Raw genomic sequence first — 7,965 nt, 5'->3', positions numbered from 1 at the left:
ACTGGAAGCAAAGGGAACAAACTTCAACAGCTTTTCACTGCTGTATTCACCACACGTGTCCATTCAGCTGAAAAAAAAACCCACAAAAAAAGCGGTAGACTTTAGAGGATGACCGGGAAACCTGTTGAGAAAGTAAACTCCCAGGGTTTAATTACTTTTGCTAAAATCATTGCTTTTAAAGTGGTGATCTTTATTCGTGAGATATAGAGGTTCTATTATTGCGTATCCTTAATTAAAGCAACGATGGAAATTGTGCACACACATTATACTCGATTTGTGTCAACCGTATCTACTTATCTATCTATCTGTCTGGCTGTCTATCTATTTCTGTCTGTCTGTCTGTCTCTGTTTGTCTCTGTCTCCGTCTCTTTCTAAGTTCGCCTGTCTAGTTGTCCGTGTTTATGTCTGTCTGTGCTTCTGCATTACAAAGTGTCTGTCTGTCTGTCTGTCTGTCTACCTATCTTTAGTCTGTTTCTATGCGACCCTCTGTAGCAAATAACCGTAATGCTTCTTCAAATAAGCTGGAAATTGCTATAGGCTCAACAGTGTGTGTGTGTGTGTGTGTGTGTGTGTGTGTGTGTGTGTGTGTGTGTGTGTGTGTGTGTGTGTGTGTGTGTGTGTGTGTGTGTGTGTGTGTGTGTGTGTGTGTGTGTGTGTGTGTGTGTGTGTGTGTGTGTTTCTTGTTTTGTTGCTCTTTTTGCCGGAGGGGGAAAGCAGTTTCGACCCCCGCGAAAATTACTTATATTTCTGAGCATCGGCAGCTGAATGTTAGAGCGAAACATTATGCAGGGTATCCGCAATCACGTACAGCTCAGCACGCGAGGCAGTCCATGTTTGCGTGTATGGGTCATTATTGATTCATAAATTGTCATCCCTCCAGTGGGAGGAGCTATATAAAGAACACAAAAAACAACAAAAGAAACAACGAAATAAAGGAAGAAAGAAAGAGAGAGAGAGAGTGAGGGAGAAACGAAAACAAAAAACAAAAGTGACAGAATAAAGGAAAAAAGTGAATAACAACAACAACAACAACAAAAAAGACGAAAACGAAAAAAACAGAGAAGAAAGGAGAGAACGAATAAACGAATGAAAAAAAAAAAAGAAAAGAAGAAAAAAAAGGGCGAAAAAAAACGAAAATCCTGGAAAAAAAACTATTTGATAAAAGGGAATGGGAAAGGAAAGAAATTGAAAAAAAAGGCAAAAAAAGACAAAACAACAACAACAACAACAACAACAAAAAAGAGAGAAAAAAAAAAGAAGAGAGGCAAGGCCTTCAAGACTCACTTGTGATACACTTAAAAAGAAAAATCTAATCGTTAAAATGTGTTCTGTGTTTGTTATTATAAAGCTTCGCGTTAAAAAAAAAAATTTAAAAAAATTTAAAAAAAAGAAGTCCTAACCAGATTCGAACCCCGCGTGTTCGGGTGAGAAGAAACTGCCTTATCCATTACACAATCGTGGCTCCTTAACTGACGTTCTAAAAAAATCAATTGCGGTATTCGCAGTGAGAACGCTGCTTAAATCATATTATTCTGGTGTATCTTGGGCATTCAAAAAATATTTAAGGGCAATAAAAAAAATCTTTTTAATGGCTATCGCCGCAATCACACTGCAACATTTAGCCGTTTTCACTAGATCTAGATAGATGTACAAGTTTAGTTATACCCGCCGGGAATGTAGTACGACACGGTCGATTCAATTTCTCTTTTATGTTCATTCTAGTTTTAGTTTTAAAGTTGATATGAAAATTTAGTATTTTGTTAAACTAATAACATGTAGAGCCAAGTACAAGTACTTCTAAACGTCGTAAGAAGTGAAAAGGACTTCATTTTGAGAAAAGTCAAGATTTGAAATTTTTTCGTTTCATCGTGATCAGTTCAAGGGTATTAACTCGCATGGTTTACAATTTTTAACCGTGTGAATTCCGACTGATTCTGTGGATATTTTTATGGCAGTTTGGGGCATAATCCAGTAAGTGATGAGGCGTTCACAAATCTTTCTCTGAATGAATATTTAACGGTCTCCTTCTCCAACTTTCCATCACATGTTATCGTGTATTGTCCATTGAATATAGGATTGAACAGGCAGGTCAACAACTTGAAACAAAATGGCGTCGTTCGCGTTCGCGAAGAATATGAGCACGCGCTTTGAATGTGTATAAATGTGTGTACGCAATTGATTTTAGCCCATGACCTTCAGGGCTTAGCCAACAGATCTGTAAAGTCCACTCGTCGTAAAATAAAAAAAAGAAAAAAAAAAAAAGTCCACTCATCATATTGATTTTAGTATTTTCCGAAAAGAGACCACTTGGGCGAATGAACATAGTGAAAGCCCTGTACACTGACAGTAAAACACACAAGCTTTTTATGTATTGAGTATAATTTCAAAATGTAATGTTTAACACACTCAGTACGGCCAGTCCTCTCTTCTCCTCGGATGTCCAGTGGGTGTCTCAATGACCCAACCTTTAGCTTCCGTCATCAGAATTGTGGTATTCTTTGTCAACATTCACGTCTTCAGTATAAGAGCCTTCCGCTTGCAATATTTTGATGATGGTAATTGGGGTGAAACGCTGTTAACGTCGTCTCTTTCGCCGTTCGTATGGAAAGAGTTAAGATGAGAAAGATCAGTTTAAAGCAAATTAAGTCCCCTAGCATTAATTACAGAGTAATTTCCCTTTTTTTACTATCTGCGCCAAAACGTTTACAAAATAAACAAAACTTCCATGCTTAGCAAAAGAAGTTCCTGTTTGAACAAAAAATGATAATAATGACCGCTCTTGTTGTTGTGTCAGAATATCAGATCAAAGTGCCAAGTTTAAAGAATACAAAAAATATAAATATAACAGTAAATGCAGTTTGCATATAATTAGGCTTCTTTTTTTTCTTTCTTTTTTTGTGCCCATCCCAGAGGTGCAATATTGTTTTAAACAAGATGACTGGAAAGAACTGAATTTTTCCTATTTTTTTGCCTAATTTGGTGTCAACTGACAAAGTATTTGCAGAGAAAATGTCAATGTTAAAGTTTACCACGGACACACACACACACACACACACACACACACAACACACAAACACACACACACACACACACACACACACACACAACACACAAACACACACACACAGACAACCGAACACCGGGTTAAAACATAGACTCACTTTGTTTACACAAGTGAGTCAAAAAAAAAAAAAAGGAGCGATAACCCACTTTTGCCATTGTCCTCCCTTATTGAGTTATAAATTATAACCACTCAGGAGAGCTCGGGATTTATTTAAAGGAAAAAAACCATGAATGAAGAGCTAGTGAATAAGAAGTATTGAAAGAAAACGCAGAAAAGAAGGAAAAAAGGGAACGAAAAGAAAGGCAGAATGAAAGGAAGAAACGAACGAGTTAAAGAAATAATATTTTTTTTTAAAAAGAGACAGAAATAAATGAAGGAAAAGACAGAACGAAAGAAAGAAAGAAAAAAAAAACGAATGAAAGAAAGAAAATAAAGGCAGCAAAGAAAGACATAAATAAAGACAGAAAGAAATGAAGGAAAACACAGACCGAAAGAAAGAAAAGACAGAAAAGAAAGGAAAAATGATAGAAAGAAAAGAATGAAAGAAAGCAATGTGGTTCGCCAGTCATTCAGTGTCTAGTCCTGTTCCGTCATACTAAGAGACGGAAGTCGTGAAACGTTTTACTCAAACAACAAGGACGACAACAGCAGTGATGATGATGATGATAATGATAGTAATAATAATAATAATAATAATAATAATAATAATAATAATAATAATACCACCTCTACCACCAACAATAATGATAACAATAACAATAAATCTACCAATAGCTTTCGACCAAGACCATTCGAAAAAACCACAGACTGATTCCAAATCCGCCACTGATTTGATCAAAGATATTTGAAAAAAAGAAAAATAAAAAAGTTGTATGCATCGTCTGAGCACTTGGAAGCCCCAATAGCCCCTTGGTTGCTGAGTCGTTTGTTTGTTGTTGTTTTGCTGTTGTTGTTGTTTGTTTGTTTGTTTTGTTGTTTTGCTTGTTTTTTTGTGTGTGTGTTTTTTTTGTCTGTGAAATGAAACCTCTATCGCAATGAACTTGGAGTACATCTGTCAGTTACTTTTCACTTTACTTAGCGCCCAAAGAAAGCTACCAGTCGGCTAAACGAGGTAGGTAGCTTGTTGTGAAAATGACAACGAACGTCGTGTTTGTAAAGCTCTTAGAGCTAGGTCTCCGACCGAAGATAGGCGCTATGTAAGTATCCATATCCATCCATCCACCCCTCCACTTTTAGGTGGCGTATGCCAACTTTGATGGACAAAAAGGCAGTGCAATCCCAAAGAGGGAAATAAAGTCCCAGTAAAAAAAAACCCAAAAAAACAAAAAAAAAACAAAGGTCAGATAAGGTTACAAACCCTTTCGACTGACAAGCCATCTTCATCAGCAGCAGTTAAGGTGTTAATGGTCCACGATCAACACAGATCTGTCAGCAGTCCACACTTCTCCCACTGCTGGTGGCCCAGCGGGTAACAAGTAGGCCCAGCAAGCGAGAGGATCTGAGTGCACGGGATCGAATCTCATACTTGGCGGTATCCCCCCACCCTCCCCCTCCGCCCCACTCCCTCATCCCCTTCCCCCCTCCCCCCTCTCACATCCCCTCACCCCCCTCATCCCCCTCACATCCCCTCACCCCCCTCATCCCCCTCACATCCCCTCACCCCTCTCACTCCCCTCATCCCCCTCACTCTCCCTCACCCCCTCACATCCCCTCACCCGCCACCCCCTCACATCCCCTCACCCCCCTCATCCCCCTCACATCCCCTCACCCCCCTCATCCCCATCACCCCCCTCACCCCCTCACATCCCCTCACGCCCCTCACCCCCCTCACATTCCCTCACCCCCCTCACATCCCCTCATACCCCTCATCCCCCTCAACCCCTCACCCCCCTCACATTCCCTCATCCCCCTCACCCCCCTCACATCCCCTCATCCCCCTCAACCCCTCACCCCCCTCACCCCCCTCACATTCCCTCATCCCCCTCACCCCCCTCACATCCCCTCGTACCCCTCATCCCCCTCAACCCCTCACCCCCTCACCCCCTCACATCCCCTCACCCCCACCCCCCTCACATCCCCTCATCCCCCTCACATCCCCTCACCCCCCTCATCCCCATCACCCCCCTCACCCCCTCACACCCCTCAACCCCTCACCCCCCTCACCCCCTCACCCCCTCACATTCCCTCACCCGCCTCACCCCCCTTATCCCCCTCATCCCATCCACCCTCCTCATCCCCTCACCCCCCTCACCCCCTCACCCCCCTCACCCCCTCACATCCCCTCATCCCCTCACCCCCTCACCCCCCTCACATCCCCTCACCCCCCTCACCCCTCACCCCCCTCATCCCCTCACATCCCCTCACCCCCCTCACCCCCTCACCCCCTCACCCCCCTCACCCCCTCACATCCCCTCCCCCCCTCACCCCCTCACATCCCCTCACCCCCTTCACATCCCCTCACCCGCCTCACCCCCCTTATCCCCCTCATCCCCTCCACCCTCCTCACCCCCTCACCCCCCTCACCCTCCTCACCCCACTCACCCTCCCACCCTCCTCACTCAACACCTCACTCCCCGCCCTCAATCCCTCATCCCCCTCATCCCCGTCTACTAGACATTTAGTGGTGGTGTAGATGCTTGTCACCGGGATGACACGATGAACCAAGGCCTCCATGTGTAGTTGCATGCACTTAGCGCACGCAAAAGAACCCACAGCAACAAAAGGGTTGTTCCTGGGAACACTTTGATAAAACAAAAAAATCCACTTTTATATGGAAAAACACAAAAAAATAAAAGGGGGGTTATGTGGTGGGAATGGGGAGGGGGGCAGTATACGTGTGAAAGAGGGAGAGCGAGACTAGAGAGAGAGGGAAGAAAGGATTGTCCTTCCTACGTGTTCTCATTGAGATCCGTTCTTTTGTAAGCACAAATATTACACAACTCCTGTAACTGTATAACCTATTTCAACATACTGGGCCACTTTAAGAAACATTTTTTCTCCTCTTTATTTTTTTTCCCCAGCAACAACCGTGAAAAAGAAAAGAACGAAAGAGACAACAACAAAAGATCTGTATGTTGTAACATTGAAACAATGTTCTTCGTAGCGGAAAAGAGAACACCTAGTTTTCATATGCAAACTTGTCAGTTGCATGAATACCCCCCCCCCCTCTCTCTCTCTCTCTCTCTCTCTCTCTCTCTCTATATATATATATATATATATATATATATGTGTGTGTGTGTGTGTGTGTGTGTGTGCGCGCGCGCGTGTGTGTATGTGTGTAAGTGCATCCGTCGTGATAGGAGAGCACTATCAGGACGTAAAGTGCATCCCTGGTTGTCCAGAACAAAGTCACTCATTGTATCCTCCCATCCATCGACAAGGACAAAAAATGGCTATCATAGATCTCCAATGAGAGACAAATCCCCCTACTCTGTGTGAGCGATGTCGTCATGGACATAAAGCGAACCCCCCCCCCCCCCCCCCCGCCTCCCCCACCGCTCCCATTCCCCACACCCCACCCCTCCTCCACCCAAGGGGGTTTGACACAGTCTCCAGACCAGCAGTTCCAGTCTATAGGATCAAAAAGAAACCAGGCGTTGGTATTATGCACGGTCACTTAGTTGGTGGATCTGCCCACTGGGGAGAGATGAAAATGATTTAGCCCTCATGACTGTGCGCATTGGAAGCACGTGCTTAGCGCGTGCGTGAGAGAGAGAGAGAGAGAGAGAGAGAGAGAGAGAGATCTTTAGAGACGTGGACTTAGGACAGATGACAATTCTGACAAGGTCAACATAGCTCACTTTGTGGCGAGATAAGTAAATCCCTCACAAAAAGACGAGTGCAGTTTAGTTTTCACGTTTGATGCCTTCAGTACTGGGCTTTAGATCAAACGGTCTGTACCACTACTGTCCATTTCTGTCTGGAGATTCAAGCTCAGAAGTATTGTAATACAATTCCCAGATCACTCATGGGAGGGAGAGTTTGGTATTGGAGATACTATATGAACTGTACCAAGCGTATTGCTGACATTAGATATCATTGCACGACTAATGGATAAGAGTTTGGACAGAGCCACTGGATGCAAGCCAGAAACAAACCAACCAAAAAAAACCACAAAAGTTTCTAATCATGTGCAAGGTTAATCTCCAGCGCACGCGCGCGCACACACACACACACACACACACAAGTGTGCATGACCCGCAGCATTACACTTCAGACAATGGATGAAGGTATCTATAATGCTGTCTGCACTTCTATTATTTTTGTTCTCCAAATACAATCCTAGCTTCAGCACGTAAGCATATTACAAAATTACAAACGTTAATTGGAGTTCACAAAGGGCTAGATCTTTACTGAAACGCACAGGAAGCTGTGTGTGTGTGTGTGTGTGTGTGCGTGTGTGTGAGCGTGAGTGTTGGTCGTGATAAGAGCACTGTCCAGGACATACATGCATCCTTGGTTGTCCAGGACAAAAATGGCTATTGTAGATCTCCAATGAGAGACAAATCCCCCTACTCCCTGTGAGCGATTCCGTCATGGACATAAAACGAACCACCCACACCCCCGCCTCCCCCACACCACCGTCTCCCCCACCGCTCCCATCTTCCCCAACGTGGGTTTGACAAGTCTCCAGACCAGCAGTTCCAGTCTATAGGATCAAAAGGAACGAGGCTATTATGTACGATCACTTAGTTGGTGGATCTGCTCACTGGGGAGGGATCAAAATGATTTAGCCATCATGACTCTGCGCATTGGAAGCACGTGCTTAGCGCGTGCGAGAGAGAGAGAGAGAGAGAGAGAGAGAGAGAGAGCGCACACACACACACACACCACACACACACACACACACACACACACACACACACACACACAAGTGTGCATGACCCGCAGCATTACACTTC

This window comes from Babylonia areolata, chromosome 5, assembly GCF_041734735.1.
Source record: "Babylonia areolata isolate BAREFJ2019XMU chromosome 5, ASM4173473v1, whole genome shotgun sequence".
NCBI classification, from domain to species: domain Eukaryota; kingdom Metazoa; phylum Mollusca; class Gastropoda; order Neogastropoda; family Buccinidae; genus Babylonia; species Babylonia areolata.
Note: the sequence above shows the minus strand (reverse complement) of the source record.